General features: G+C 43.2%; 1 pseudogene; it reads right to left on the bottom strand.

Moving 5' to 3' along the window:
- Nucleotides 1-232: 232 nt before the first annotated feature.
- LOC109380740 (heterogeneous nuclear ribonucleoprotein A1-like) lies at nt 233-1191 on the bottom strand (annotated as a pseudogene).
- Between the last annotated feature and the right edge of the window lie 15784 nt (nt 1192-16975).

The raw sequence follows: 16975 nt of genomic DNA, 5'->3' as shown, positions 1-16975 counted from the left end.
TAACTGTGTGTTCCCCAAAAATAAGACCTAACTGGAAAACAAGCCCTAGCATGATTTTTTAGGATGCTCGTAATAGAAGTCCTACCACAAACATAAGCCCCAGCTAATATGGTCAGCCAGACATAATTGTTTGAATAAATGTAGATTTTTGCACTTAAATAAATGAATAAATGTAGATTGTTGGAGCAAAAATTAATATAAGACCTGGTCTTATTTTCGGGGAAACATGGAATTAAAACCTTCTGCCCCTGCCATTGCTACTGCTGTTGCTGGAACCACCCATAGCCACCTTAGTTTCATGGTTTGGCAAAGTATTGGCCTCCACCACCACAGGGGCCAGAGCTTCTGCCTCCAAAGTTTCCTCCTTTCATGGGTCCACAATTTGGAGATTGATTGTTGTAATTGCCAAAATCGTTGTAGCTTCCACCACCTCCAAAATTGCTTCCATCATTACCAAATCTGTTATAACCATCTCCACTGCCACCATATCCTCCACCACGACTGTCACCAAAGCCACCTCGACCACTGAAGTTTCCTTCATGACCAAAGTTGTCATTTCCACCAAAACGACCTTCTTGATCACCACTAAAGTTTCCAGAACCGCTTTGACCTCTTTGGCTGGGTGAAGCACTAGCCATCTCTTGCTTAGACAGGGCTTTCCTTACTTCACAGTGTGGCCATTCACAGCATGGTATTTCTGAATGACAATCTTGTTACAGAATCATGGTCATCAAAGGTGACAAAAGCAAGCCCTCTCTTCTTGTCACCACCTCAGTCAGTCACGATGTCAATCACTTCAGTTTTCCCACACTGTTCAAAATCACCTCTTAGATGATGTTCTCCAGTGTCTTCTTTAATACCAGCCACAAAAATCTTTGTCACAGATAAGTGGGCACCAGGTGTTAGAGAATCTTTTCTTGAGATAGCCCACTTTGGTCCCACAGCTCTTCCATCCACCTTGTGTGGCCTTTCCTTCACGACTGAACCCACCACCTCCACGGTGGCACACGTAACAAACCCAAACGCTCTGGAGAGCTTGGTGTTTGGATCTCTCATCACCACACAGTCTGTGAGCATTCCCCATTGCTCAGAATGGCTCCTCAGACTCTCATAGGTTGTTTAAAAGCTCAAATCTCTGATGAAGAGCCTCTGCAGCTGTTCAGGCTCTTTGGGAGACTCTGACTTAGACATGACGACCACAGGAGGGGAGACTTTAATGATGTTTACTCCACCATCCACCAACAGGAAGGCCTTAGAGACTTCTCTTTGAGCACGAGGAATTAGTTATTAGGGCCCGTATTAAGAAACTAGCTTGGGAAATGATGGAGAAGATCTCCAAAACCTGAAAGAAGAAAGATCCATCCCAGGCCAGTACTGAGAGTTATCACCAGCCCTTCCTGAGAAGGAAGTGTAGACTGGTATCACATTCACTTCCCCTTCCACGTGTATATAACAAGTAGTTCTTATTCCAGAGTCATTGTTTACAAATCCACACTCGGCATTGCTGTGTGTGTCAGAGTTAATACTCAGCTGGTATACCTGTTTGAGTTACCAGCAGGCATCTGTTATGATTGGCCAGAACCCATGCCATAGCTGTCATTTGATATTTTGAATATTACCCCTGATATAAATACCAGGGTAAGTCAAGATGCTGGTGCCATGCTAGGCAAGCATGATCAGTTACAGAATTTCTTAGTAAAATTTATTTTGATATAGGTGTTCTAGTAAGTGATGGAGCCAGAATTCAAAGCCCTTCCTAACTGGCTTCTGCGGTGTTTCAAGTGATGAAAAGCATTTTTCAATTTGATGGGTTTCATCTGCATTTTATTAGTCTATTTCTGGGAAAAAAAATACCATTTGTACATCATTTTGCTTGCAGACTGTCTTTATTATTCCTTCCCCCACCTTGTGTGGTGGGCCCAGGATTTGATTTTCTCTCTGCTCTTGGCACATTTCTCATCCTCTCTCAGAGCAATTTACCCTCTGTGACAGTCCATCTGTCTCTCCTGCCACACTTATGAATACTCTGCCTTTTCCAATTTCCTTTATTTCCTTTTTAATATCATCCACCTAGTCTTCCCTGACCTTTTCCAGCTCTTCAGATGTCCCATTGTTCCTTATCCACGCTGTTCGATTGGTTGGAATTCTGCAAATTGCTCTGACAGCATTTCTCTCATAACTTGACCTGTCACAATTCCTTCACTGTCTCATTGACCTTTAGTTGTAGTTTAGCGGTTTGTGTTTTTCTCTTATTAGAAAAGAAAAAAGAGAGAGAGAGAAAAGAAAAGTACAAACATTAAACATACAGCCATTGTCTGAATGTTACCAATGGGGAAAGCCTCTGGGTGGATGTGTATCTCCCCTGCTCGTGCGGGCTGGAGTTCAAGGGAGGGACCATGTGGACTTGTGGGCTTCAGTGGCCACCTCTGATGCTTGGGGGGGGGGGTTCAGATGGGCTGATGGTCATTGTTAATGAGCGTCACCAAGGGAGATGCATACTTATACTTTTACATCAAGGGTCAAGTAAACTTTTTTTGTAACGAACCACCTGGTAACATTTTCAACCTCTCAGGCCATAGTCTCCTTGGCAGCTACTCAACTCTGCTATTGTAGTGCAAAAGCAGTCAAAGATAACACATAAAGGAATAGGCAGGGCTGTGTTCCAATAAAACTTTGTTTACAAAAATTTAATCTGGGGATCTTAGTTTGTTAACCTTTGTTTTAGAGTAACTTTACCTTCTAGCTTCTTACCTTGCTTTGCATATTTGTGCATTTGTTGTTTACTTAAAAGTGCCTTTTCAGAAATAAGTGAGCGTTCTAGCCTGGCATACTCTCAGATGTCACCTTGTGCGAAAGAAAGTGGCAGGGAAATGGGAGCTTGGTGCAAGAAGATACATGCTGTTTTGGGCATTGACAGAGGGACACTCATTCAGGCTTGCTGGATGAAGTTGGCCTTGGTGTAGGTTAGAGGTAACCTGAGCTGGGAAATGGAAGATTTAGCTCTGACTCCAAATATTTTGCTCAGGAGCTGGGTGAACTCGGGTAAGTCACTTCATATGTTTCAATTTCAATCTTCTTTTCTACAAAATGGGATTATTATTATTAAATTTAATACTCTATACTATTTATTTCACTTCTCTGATTGCCAGGTTCCAGCTGGTACAAGGATTTATAACTCAAGGAATTTTTATCTTCTTATATCTTAAGGACAATGTAGCATATGAATAATAATGAAGTCCTCATGTAACGGAAAATCCAAATATAGGGATTGTGATATAGGTGTTTATTTTTCTCTCAATCAGTGTCCAGGACTAATTTGGTAGCTTCATGATGTCAACAGGGACTTAGGATCCTGCCATCTTTCTGTCCCACCAGTATAAGTATATATATATGGCTTTCATCCTCAAAATATGTTCCTGGTGTCAATATGGCCACTGTAGCTCTGGCCATCATATTTACATTTCAAGCACCAAATCAGTGGAAGGGGCAAAGGCAAAAAGGAAGTCCTTTAAATAACTGTCCTGGAAACTCCACCAAGTGACTTCCATTTATGTGCATTACCCCCATCTTCCAAGAAACGCAGTGTTTGAGCTTGGCACATTACTGCAAGCAATAATACATTGAACAGATATATATTAGGAAGACGAATAACAATTTCTGCCACATACAGATTTATATAATGGCCCAAGGTGAGTAGATGAGTGACCCAAACCATACCTGTGGCATAGCGTTTCTATTTCACCTTTGACATTTTTTCCAACAATGAAACAGGTGAGTTTACAAACAGGTGAGAAGCAGGGTAGTTAAACCATATTATAATACATTTTATTTAGAAAGAATGCTATAAGTGATCTTATTTCCCTTAGTTTTCCTCTCTATAATCTTGACTGATCCCAGTATCCATATCAGGAATAATATTAAATAAATAATAAATAAATAAATAAATAAATAACCATGGGTTTGCCATCAGCCCTGACCAATTAGAAGAGACATCAGCTGATAAGACATCCTGGTGTGTACCAGTTGCTCTAACGTAATGAATGGGAAACACTGAGACAGTAATGCATGGGAAGGATTTGTGAAGGATGACTACAGCCTCACTCTGGAATAAGAATCATTTACCATGCACATCTGTCAGAAATGAACAGGAAAGATACACAAATGCTGATACCAGTCTGTAGTCCCTCCTCAGGAGGGGGCTGGTGATAACTGTCAGTTCTGGCCTAGGATGGACCCCTTGATCCTTAGATTTTAGGGATCATCTACATTTCCCAAGTTGGCTTTCTACTCTAGGCTTTAAGAATGACTCCCACCTGCTCAAAGAGGAATTTTAAGGATTTAGTCATTTTTCATTGATTTCCATGGAAGGCAACCCGTTACTCTAATGTAACCCAACAAGCACAAAATGTTGGCTCTCTCTGTTCCTATCAGTGGGAAATCCTCATATTTCTCCAACTCTAGCTCTTTTTCGCCAAAATGCTCAGGGTGGTGCCAACAGGTTCAATACTATGCAAAAGGAAGAAGGTTTTTACTGCTTTGAATGGGAAGAGACACGTGCTGACTGAGATGAAAGTGAATTCCCCCATGTGCTGCATGCATATGATGAGAACTATATAATATTATGCTTCCTGTGCAATTCCATTAAACAACTTCATCCTCCACCTACTCCCAGCAGCAGAAGCTTTAGCGTTGCTGTCTAATTTTGCACAATATTGTGTGGGTGACTTTCCTCAGTTAGACAAGACAGCCCTCCAAATAATATGTTATAAATATACATACTTATAAATATATATATATATTTATAAGATATTATTTGTGGGGCCTTTACTGTATATATGTAATGTAGGAGTGTTTTCAGACTTCCCCAGACCACCAAAATAAATCCTGCACTTTTCTGCCCAATTCTTGGTTTCTGTTTTTCTGGTTGGAGAGTTAAGAAAGCAGAATTTGGGGTGAGGAGAGAAGTGAGAAAGAGAGAGAGAGAGAGAGAGAGAGAATGAGAATGAATCAGTGCTGGGCCAGGTGTTGGTGGGTCAGGTGTGGCTAGGTGTGGAAAGAAAGGTTTTTTTAAAAAGTCATCCTGGGCTATATATATTTGGATCCAATTTATCCTTTTTGAGAAATTCAGGCAAATGATTTTTTATTACTTTTAGTTGTTAGATTGCCTTTTTGCCATGATCTCCCCACAAATAAACTATGAGGTACTGATTCTTGTTAAAGAGGCAATGCATGTTCTTTGTAGAAAACTTACTGGAATGGGGTGACGGGAAGATTTTAAAAGGTTGCTATTTATGCGTTGCAGCTTCCTTGTTTGGAAGCAAGCCAACTTGGAGCAGATCTTTGTTTTCAGGGAAGTGTTACTTAAGTGGTTTTGAAGGTCATATAAATGGAAGATTTAGTGGCTACTTTTCATCCTGGGGAAAAGATATAAGAGGGTCTTTTGTCTGAAGAGGCTGCTCCTTAGGGATACCATTTGATGTGCTTGACTGGCGCTTTGGAGAAGGGAGGTCCGTTTGCTCAGAGGCCATGGAGTCATAGGAGGAAAGGGATCAAGGCCCTAGGTGCTTCCTTCTGAGGTTCAAAGTTTGTGGACGCTCCCAGATGCTTGCAGTGGTCTCCAGGGAGGTGCACTACTTGGGAAAAATAACCAGGTCTCTGAAAGGCACTTGTGAGAGATGAGAGTCTGATTAATGACTGAGCCCAGAACACACACTCTCTGCCGGTGAATGTGAACTGAGGACCCGGAACTCTGGGAGCCCACACATGGAGTACCCCAGCTGAGGTTCTATGAAGAGAGGGGATTGTTCTTCCTCAGAAGATGTCCTTGGAGCAGGCAAGAATCTGGGTCCACAAGAGGATCAACAAAGAAGCATCAGGCTGTGCAGGCCCAAGTTTTAACAGCAGCAGGGACAACACAGATATTAATACAAGGGTTTCTCTCCTTTTCTCTTTGCCTAGCAGTTGGAAACAGAACTGTGTAAGCCTGATGATTCTTGGACCATTCAGGAAGGATAGGCCCAGGAATGAGAAAATGGGCATTCTACTAATGTGGCCATGTTTGCGTGATGAACAGATGTGTAAAGAATATTTGGGGCCGGCCGAGTGGCGCGATGGTTAAGAACTCGCTTGGGACGCCAGAGGGCCCCGGTTCGGATCCCACATATGAGGGCCAGTGACACTGCCCTCCACAGCTAAGATGCTGAACAACAGCTCAACCTGGAGCTGGGCTGCCATGAGTCGCCGGCGACGGCGTAGGCTGCAGTCCCTGTGGCAGTGGGTTGCCATGGGCTACTGTGTGTAGCCAGCAGCCAGCGTGAGCGGCCAGCAGCCGCAGTGAGTGGCCGTCCAGAAGCCGGCGACTGATCTGCCTCACCCAGAAAGAGCGCAATGATGGTGCCAACTTGGGCCAGTGAAGCAGCGTCCTCCACAACTAGACTAAAGAACAAAAGGACAGCAACTTGTCTGTTCCCCTTCCCCTAATTCCCCAGCACTGTTCCCATCCCCCCAATTCCCCAATAAAAATCTTAAAAAAAAAAAAGAATATTTGTACTCTGCCAGGGGGATTCATACCCAGCTATGTTAGAAAATGCAGATAAACCAAAAGAGGAGAAAATTCATAAGACCCATGATAATTATTACAATACCTCAGTGTATATTGTCTTTTAGACTTTTTCTGTCATAATTATACATAGACGATGGGGCATATTGCTTTTAAATTGGCTATTTTTTACTTAGTATGTTTTAAATGCTCATCAATGGCTCTTCATCTTCGCATCATTTGTAATAGCTGAAAACATCCTATTTTTGGATACAGTGTATTTTATATACTGAATGTGTAGTCATGCTTTTTACTCTATCGAGACAATTTCATGACATTGCATTATCCTTTTATCCCAGCTATGGACCTGACTTTGGTTAGAGGCAAAGTAAGTAATGGGTAATGGATAATATAGGGTATTGGGTCAGAGTAGTCCTCTTTAGATTCAGGCAGACCTTGGCATTATTTCTGAATCTGCCACTTCAAGCCATGTGATTTTAGGGAATTCATTTACTCCATTTACCCCTAGTTTCACAGGCAGTAAAATATGCATAATAACATCAACTTCATACTGTTGTTGTGAGGATTAAATTATATGAAGTATGTAAAGATCTTAGCATAGGGCCTGACACAGAACAGTTATACAGTCAAGGGAGGGTGCAATAATCATTCATTCATTAGTGCAATAACATTTACCAACTAGCTATAGAGTTTCAGTCACTGTGACAAATTCTCAGGCTGAGAAATTAGAATTTGGACTCATTCTTACCCTCAGGAAGCTCACAGATACGTAAGAACACAGTTACATAACAAGGAGATAAATGCTGTAATATTGAGGCGTGTACATGGGACCAAGCGGTCAGGAAGGAGATGGTGCATAGGCTTTGGGGGTGGCTTTGCCATGTAAAGGACACAATTATCATGCACTCTTAGGCATGTCTTTACTTCCTCTTTCCCCCAAGAAATGGAAGAAGCCCATGTAGGCTTCATAAGCATGTCCCCATGTGCTTGCTCTGTGACTTAGAGCCCTCCTCCTCGATCCCTTAATTCCTTATCTGCTATGGACATTGTTTAAGGCCAAGAGAGACTCAGCCTTATGATATCTAGACCAGCCCATGTCAGCCAATGGGCCACGAACAAACCTGACGGAACCATGCTCATTGAATAGAAACTACTTAGAACAGAGCTACAAAGTTGGAGTTGGTGAGTTGGGAAAGAGGTCTGTAACTCAACAAGAAATGGAGGCCCCACATGGAATTCTTGTTTCTCCTAAGACAGATGACTTCTGGCACCCAGGGGAGATACCCTGTAGGATAGTTGGAGGAGGAGCAGAACGACTAGTTACAAGCATATAGCATTATTATTTGCATCAAAGAGATTCCCTTGGATTAAACCCCGTTTCTATTTGAAAAGGAGAGAGAAGCCATTGCTTTTGTTTGACAACCAAAGATGAACTGACCCACCTTGTCCAGGAAGGATGTTGGGACAAGTTAGCTGAAACATGATACCTGTGCAACCACATCTAAAGGGGAATTTCCTGATCCTCATCTAAAGAGAGAGCATTGAGCAAGGAGCCTTGTACTGTCCCCTATGTCACATTAGAAGCATAGGACAGACACCAGGACTGGGACTGTTCACTTGATATCTGAACCTAGGAGGAGCTCTGGAATATTTATCTAGAGATCAAGGACTGAGGGATGAGGCTTCTTTGGACAGGGTCATCCTTAAGCACACACCATATGTGTTTTACATTTGATGTGACAAATAGGTTTACTCTCTTAGGCCAATGTTGGTCTATTCAGGTTTGCTACCAGGAGCATTGCATTGACACAGATTCAAGGGCCGTTTCCAGGCTCAGTAAAATAGAAGCCTACCATGGTTTGGCGAGCCTATCAGAGGCCCAGGAAGAGGTGATTGTTGACTTTATTAAAGGATGAGCAATATGGGTATAGAAGTGTTTGTAGAGATTTCTTTGTATTATGAAAAACAATCCTGTATCTATTATAGATGCTTTGCACACCCAAGCTCTCTGCTTGAGAAGCAAAGGGGGTGATGAATGACCATATCTAACAGACAAAGGGTTATTATTTTTAATATGTAAAGAACTACTACAAATCAATAAGAAAGACAACCCAATAGAAAAATGCACAAAGCATACAAACAGGTAGTTCACAGACAAAAAAACCCAAAAAAACAACTGCCAATAAATATTTGAAAAATTGCAGACCCTCTCTAATAACTAGGAAAGTAAAAATATAGATGACAATGAATAAGATATCTTTTTAAAAAACTATTGAATCAGCAAATACTAATAGGTAAAAAAGTTCAGGATTGGATGGGTTTGTGAAGAAAGAGAAACAGTCGTACACTGTAGTCGGAAGTATAAATTAATAGAGTCTTTATGAAGTGCATTTTGGCAGTTTGATAATAATTATAATTATCAATTATAATTCTAAGTGATCATAGCCTAAACCCAGAAATTTCAATTCAAAATTTTGTTTTAGAGGCATATTTACACATGTGCACAAATATGTACAAGGATACTCATTGAAGATGTTTACAATTTGTAAAAAATAATTAAGAACCTAAATCTCCATCAAGGAAATGAAATAATTTACTAGATTCATAATATGAAAATCAATTTAGCTCTTCAGAGATATACATATGTACAGACATGGGATGCTCTCTAAGATATAAAGTAAAAAAGATTATTTTGCCTATAATACATATGGTATTCTCTCATTTATTACTTTGGAAATCAAAACAATATATTTATATGTACACTATATAGGTATGTAAACATTTTTTTAAAAGTTTCTAAAGATAGAACCTAAATTATTATGTCCTTACCTTGGGGAGGGGCGTCAGAGGTAGAGGTGAGGAGGAATTTTTATTTTTTTGCAATATAGTTTTTATTGCTTAAAATTTTAATCGTGCAAGTGTGTTCTTTGTTTTCTAAGAAAAAAACCAGAGTTGTGAGGGCCCATGTTTCACTCCAGAAACTACAAAGGGGCTGTTGGAGACATATGCTGGAGCCAGGCTGTGAGAGCTCTGTATGTCAGGCTCAGGTTTAAATTTATTCTATGGGCAATAGAGAATTATTGAAGGGTTTAAGAAGAGAAGGGATCAGGCATGCATTTCCGATGGCTGACCCCCGCAGCAGTTGAGGGGAAGGGATGCGACCGGTGTTCAGTAAGTGTTTATTGAATGCCTAAGTGAATGAATGGCTGATTTCTTATGGAAATGCCTGAGTGTGTGAAACCATGAGTGCCAACTCTGAGATGACTTTTTTTCCAAGTCAGTTCAGAGAATGTTACGAGCAGCGCTAAAGTCAGGTTGAAAAAATGAGGAAACTGGATTGAACACAGGTCAGGAGGCAAATATGATATACTTGGTATGGTGATTCTTAACAGCCTGGTCTTGATTCCTTGGTGAGGTTTGTCACAACCAATATTTTGATAGTAACAAACCAGTAATATTTGCAAATCGTTTTTTTTTAGTAAAGAGAGAGAGCAGCCTTAAGATTATGCCTGTAAAATACCACGCCCACTCAGGGCATTTTGATGTGCTTTTCCTAGTGGAGGGAAAGGGATGGGAACCAGGCAGGGTGATGGAAAATCTTACTGAGCCCGGGACACCCAGAGGAATGTCTTACCTGTGACGTGTGTGTTGAAGTGGTAGAAAAATTTAAGAGCTATGTCTTCAGTAAAGGAAAGCAGTGGTTGGCCAGTTAGCTCAGGTAGTTAGAGCGCAGTGCTCATAACACCAAGGTTGCCGGTTCAATCTCCATGCCCTCCACAGCTAGATTGAAACAACTACTGGACTTGGAGCTGATGGGTCCTGGAAAAACACACTGTTCCCCAATTAAAAAAAAAAAAAAAAGGACGAAAATGGCTCTTCTTACCATAGAATTGAGTTTGTTCTGACAAACATTTCCCTCCATTTATTCTATTCCCAGGGAATGGTATCCTTGGAACCAACCACTGACCCTGATGCTCTGGTCAAGCTGTTCTCGTTGCCAGTGGTGAGCTGGTAAACTAGAAATCTAGGAAAAACAACAACAGTAACATAAACAGTGAGATTGTGATTTATAAGAAGAAATATATATTTGGTCTTTGTCCTGTTCCTGTCACAAAGCTTCTAACACCCTTGGAATTTCCTAAGTGATAGAGTGATAATGACAAAAAGAGCATCTTTTGTTATTCACAACAAGCTCCTTTCTGTCTTTCTTCTTTTTTCCAAACACCGGAAACTAAAAAAAAAAATCTTTTGAAGGAAAAGTTAGCAAGCCCTTTCAACCTTACCTTAACTAGGTGACTTTTGAAAAGCCCCTAAAAATGGGGATGTTTGCCAGGAGAACCGACCATGTGATTAGAGGGTTGGAACTTTCAGCCCCATCCCACAACTTCTGGGGAAGGGAGTAGGGCTGGAGGTTGAATTAATCAATGGCCCATGATTTAATCAACCATGCCTACGGAATGAAGTCTCCATAAAGACCCTAGCTTCTGGGTGGTGAAAACATGGAGGTGCTGGAAGGGTAGTGTGTTCAGAGAGGGCTTGGAAGCCCCATGTCCTTTTCCCCATACCAATGCATTTCTTCCATATGGCTGTTCCTAAACTGTATTTTTTTTTTAAAGATTTTTATTGGGGAATTGGGGGGATGGAAACAGCGCTGGGGAATTGGGGGAAGGGGAACAGACAAGTTGCTCTCCTTTTGTTCTTCAGTCCAGTTGTGGAGGACCTTTGCTTCACTGGCCCAACTTGGCACCATCATTGCGCTCCTCCCGGGTGAGGCAGATCAGTCGCTGGCTTCTGGACAGCCGCTCACTGCGGCTGCTGGCTGCTCACGCTGGCTGCCGGCTACACACAGTAGCCCATGGCAACCCACTGCCACAGGCACTGCAGCCTACGCCGTCGCTGGCGACTCACAGCAGCCCAGCTCCAGGCTGAGCTGTTGTTCAGCATCTTAGCTGTAGAGGGCAGTGCCACTGGCCCTCACATGTGGGATCCGAACCGGGGCCCTCCGGCGTCCCAATCCAGCTCCCAACCATCACGCCACTCGGCCGGCCCTTGGACTGTTCTTTTGTAACAAACCAGTAATCTAGTTAAGTAAACTGTTTTCCTGAGTTCTGTGATCTGCTCTAGCAAATGATGGAACCCGAGGAAAGAAAGGGTTGTGGGGACCTCTGATTGATAGCCAGTCAGTTGCTCAGACACACAGGTGACAACCTGGACTTGTGATCAGCATCTGAAGTGGGGGCAGTCTTATGGGACTGAGTCTGTAGCCTGTGGGTTAGGATGCTAACTCCAGGTAGATAGTGTCAGAATTGAGTTATATAGTAGGACGCCCAGCTGGTGTCTGAGAATTGCTTGGTGGGTGCAAACCCCCTTGCATTTGGCAGCCAGAAGGGAAGTAGCCTCTGAGTAGAGCGTTGTAGCAGTCTAGAAAAACAGTCAAGTGTTTAGAGGAGAAAAAGGGAGTTTGTCTTCTTTCCACAAGCAAACCCTGCTTTGTAGCATTTGCTGATTTTCATGGTGTAAATACTTTCATCATGGTCAATTTTCACCATTGCTTCCCAAGGCCTCCAACGTTTTAACAACTGGCTTGTAAAATCCCGAGTGTTTAACCATCAGCTCTCTGTGAGTGAGCTGATATGGGCTGTCCTATCCCACCACTGGCACTTCATCATAGGTGAAAACAAACATCATGAGTTCTGGTCTAACTCAGGAAATTGCTTGCCTTTGGTTAAGGGGCATTATTACCTTACTTCTCTCCTTTATCTCTCTTCTTTTTTGATTCAGAAACTCTTTCTTGATAGCACAACAACCTAAGTGGTAATAACCTTATTTTATGGGTGAGAAAACTGAAATTCAAAAAGAAGTAACCTAGTCAAAATCTTATACAAAACAGTGCATATGATTGTAATTTCCCCCCAAAAGGCCAATGGCATCAAAGCCTGGGTGCCAGATCCTTTGGATCAAAGAGGGGACTCATGGAAAGCCAGTTTTGTGTAGTCCTTTGTAGTTCAAAGGAAAAGAGCAAAGATTTAATTCTCACAACACTTTTACTGTTTATTAAAACACTAAATGCCAAGTGATTTGTCAATAGTAAAGTGCTAAACAAATGCTAGTTAGTAACTGTTAATACTGCCAATAATCCCATAATCCTCAATCCTATGTCAAAGGTAAGATACTCTCCAGGTTGGAGATGAGGATGCGGAGGGTCTGAGAGTTTCTTTCAATTACTCGGGTTCTTGTAGCCTGCGATGGACTGATCCGAAGGCACTCATCTACTGGTGTGTTCCAACACTCAGCACACTCCATCACCTCGCTTCTTTGTACGTTCCCTTTCTTCCCTACTGGATTCCAACTCTGAGGGGAAGATTCGCCTCTGTCTCTCACGTCTTTGCATCTCGCCTTGCTACAATGCGTTTTGGTTTCCAGGAGGTAGGTAACAGGGTTAGCTAATGCAGCCATCCAGCTGAGTCTCATACAAATCCCTTAGCTCTGTCCTGGGAGAAGCCCAGGCAGACCTTCCACATCCAAAAGACCTTTCCAAGGCATATGGAAATCTCAACCAAGTAAGACAATGTTTAATGCGTTCTCTCTATCCCTGTTGGTGAAAAAGCAGCCTACATGTCCTATAAAAAGTGGAGCTAAAGCATCATATTTATAGACAGGGCAGCATGTCTGCCAAATCCCTGGCCTGAGATGTCTGCTTTGGTCCTGTGCTTCTGAGCACACCCTGACACGGTTCGCAGCCTACATCCTGACCCACTCTCCTGACCTGCACACACTGGCTTTCCTGCCTGAGCCCAGTTGTCTTGATTTCCTGGCTTTTAATACCAGGGTTTATTTTCTGGCTCATGGTCGACCTTTAACAACGTGCTAGGGAACAGAGGGAAGGCCAGAGTGCAGTGAGGGAGGGGGACGTTGGCCAGAGGTGGCCTGCAGAGGTGCATGGGGGCGGTGCGTAGTGTGTACAAACTTGCGTTCCAAAATTTTTTCTGGTCAGTGCATGTTTTTGCAACAATATTTTCAGTTCCTGGGAGGTTAGAACCAATTCCTTTTCCTCAGAGTGAACAATAGAACAGTGACGAAAGTAAATATTTATTGAGTGAAAACAGTGAGATAAGAGGGGAGTGGTAGTGTGGCCTCAGGTAAATCGTTTTACATAGCTGGATATCACTTTGATCATCTTAAAAAAATAAAGGTTGGATGGAAAATACTCCAAGGCAGCCAAGTCTAAAGCAAGAGTCAGTAAACTTCCTGTAAACATCCAGAGAATAAAAATATTTTAGGCTTTGCAGGCCAGATGGTCTCCGTGGCAACTGCTCAACTTGGCCTTGTGGCACAATAGCAGGCACAGAACAAGCAAGCGTGGCTGTGTTCCAATAAAACTTTATTTACAAAAATTGGTGGGCCAGCCGAGTGGCGCGATGGTTAAGAACTGGCTTGGGATGCCAGAGGGTCCCGGTTCAGATCCCACATATGAGAGCCAGTGACACTGCCCTCCACAGCTAAGATACTGAACAACAGCTCAACCTGGAGCTGGGCTGCTGTGAGTCGCCAGCGACGGTGTAGGCTGCAGCCCCTGCTGCAGTGGGTTGCCATGGGCTACCGTGTGTAGCCAGCAGCCAGCGTGAGCGGACAGCGGCCGCAGTGAGCAGCCATCCAGAAGCCAGCGACTGATCTGCCTCGCCTGGGAAGAGCGCAATGATGGTGCCAACTTGGGCCAGTGAAGCAACGTCCTCCACAACTAGACTGAAGAACAAAAGGACAGCAACTTGTCTGTTCCCCTTCCCTCAATTCCCCAGCGCTATAAAAAATTGGTGGCAGGCTGACCCCGGTATAAGGAAAAGGGTTTTGACCCACATGGGTTGGATCCCCAGCTTGGACACCAACTGTTTGGCTTCAGGCAAGTTAATTAATCTTTCCAATCCTGAGGCTGTTCAGCCATAAACATCAGGATGATTACTTACTTTGCAGAGATGATTGTTGTGAGAATTAGGTGAATATATATCAAGTCCTTATCCCAGAGCCTGGCGTGCGTGGTAACTGTAGCTTCTGTTATTATTTTCATTACTCTAGCTCTAATATGCAAGGAGTCTATGAGTCTCAGAATTCTGCTGGTATATTTAGCTCAGGCATTCCTGAGATATAAGCTGACAGCTCCTAGATGACATTTCCTCTGAGAAATAACAAACAATTAGTGGATTTCGTTTCCGAACTTGTGCCACACGGATAGATAAAGAGAAGCTTTGGGGACTGTGTTCTAAGTGTTTCGGGGAACTTGACTTTCTAAAATGCCCAGCTTGGTATAGTGTGGGAATGGAGTCAATGGAATTGTAATAGATATGTGTGACATCAGGGTGAGGGGGGGCATAGATGGGGGAAGAGGTGTTGTCACTTTGTGAAGGATGAAAAGGGTAACTATTGCATTGCTATGCACACCTGAAACTAATAATAATAATAAAATGCCCAGCTTGGGCCCAGGCCTGTGGCACATTTTTCCTGGCAGCCTTAACTCTAGGTGACCTGTGTGTCTTTTCCCTCTTGGGCCCCTCCCTGCCCTGAGCAGGCCCACTTAGTCCCGTCTGTGTCTCACTCTGGCCCATGCTTCCATCTCAGGCATTGCTTCCCAAGGCCTCCAGCAGAGGACCCGTGGTCAGGCTTTTGGAGTCAAAGGAAGCACAGGTCTTGTGGACTAGGTGCAGGGCTCTGCCTATAAGAGCTCAGGTAACATCACGTAATTCAAGGCAAGGAGAGGTGTTGGAGTCAGGCCTTTTGGGACCTGGGGAGTGAGGAGGAACCGCTGGTGCTGTCACCAAGCCAGAGGCCATTGTGCAGGGGTTGAGTGCCTCACTCTAAAGCCAAGTTGCCTGGGTGTGAATCCTGGCAACCACTCATTAGCTGTGTGACCCTGCACAAGCAGGTGCTGGTCGCCTGATGTGTACAATGGGGACTGTAATTGTACTTATGACACAAGACTGCCATGAGGATGAACTGTGGCTGTTTCCCCTGTCTGAGGAGAAGCTGTATTTCCAGTGACTGCCAAGTGGCTGCTCCACTTCTTTCCAGAGCGGTGTCCCCTGCAAACCCCTATTCTTGCACATGTCCGCAAATCTCACCTCAGCCTCGGAGTTTACACGGCTGTTTTCTTGTATAAGTGGATGTATCTGGCTTGATGTCTGAATTGCTTCTCTTAGCGTTCACTCATTTGTTATTTCATTCATTCATTCGTTTCACATTACTCGGGTGCCTACTATGTGCCAAGTATTCTGCTTGATGCTCAGGTTACAAATAAGACTTGGTGCTTGCCTCAGAGGAGTTGCTCATCCAGTGGCTAATAGGAGAGCAAACAATTTCAGTGCTGTGCAAAAGTGCCTGTCATACAGACACATAGAGAAGGGCAGGTGGTTCAGAGGACAAAGTCAGGGAGGTTCCTGGGAGGAAGTGGTACTTAAAATTAGTTTTAGTAAGTAGGTAAGAGGTAGACAAGTTGGGGAATGCTGTTCTAAGCAGAGGGGAGAGCATATACCGTATTTCCCTATGTATAAGATGCACCCTTTTCCAAAAAATTTGGGGTCTAAAAACTGGGTGTGTCTTATACAGTGGTTGTATGAGCACAAAAACAAACATGAAAAAAGCAGGAAATGCAAGTAAAAAAAATCTGTATAAGACGCACCCAGTTTTTAGACCCCAAATTTTTCAAAAAATGGTGTCTTATACATGGGGAAATACAGTAATTTGGCTGGAATTATTGTCATCTGTTCAAGGCCTTACAAGTGATTTGTGTGACCAGAGCATGGAGTGATGGAGAGAGAGTCCAGTGTCCCGAGGTGGAGGTAGGCAGGGCTGGGTAATGGAAGACCTCATGAACCAGATTAAATGGCTTGAATTTTATCTTCGTTTTGAGGGCAGTCGGGGACCTTGACGGATGTAAGTAGGGAGCGGTAAGTCAGATGTGTATAAGGGATGTGAGGGGCCAATGCAGGTGACACTGGCCCTGCCTCTGGGTTGTAGGGAAGACCCCTAGAGACTTCGTCAACAAACCAGCCCAGAGTGTGGAACATGTTGTTTTCCTTCTTTTTTTTTTTTTCTTTTTGCATTCTTTTTTTATTTTTTGGACAAAACCCTAAGAAAAATGTCATTTACACTCTGCACAGTGTTCTGCCCAGGGCAGAATTGGATGCCAGGCCCAACCTGCTGTACAATGACAGGTTGCTGTATGAAATGAGGTACTTGGTGTGAATAGACAATTAACGGTTCCAACTGTTTCATAGAAAACCTCGAACATCAGAACCGTATTCCTTCAGGATGTGTTTTTCCATTTCCCATGTCCCATTAATTGCTCCCTCCACTGCGCTTCCTTGGTGTTTTGTTCAGTCCTCCGCTTACCACCACCTGTTTGGGTTGCAGGTTCTAAGAATCTAT

Source organism: Hipposideros armiger, unplaced genomic scaffold, assembly GCF_001890085.2.
Source record: "Hipposideros armiger isolate ML-2016 unplaced genomic scaffold, ASM189008v1 scaffold_40, whole genome shotgun sequence".
Taxonomy (NCBI): Eukaryota; Metazoa; Chordata; class Mammalia; order Chiroptera; family Hipposideridae; genus Hipposideros; species Hipposideros armiger.
This window is presented reverse-complemented; position numbering and strand designations above follow the sequence as displayed.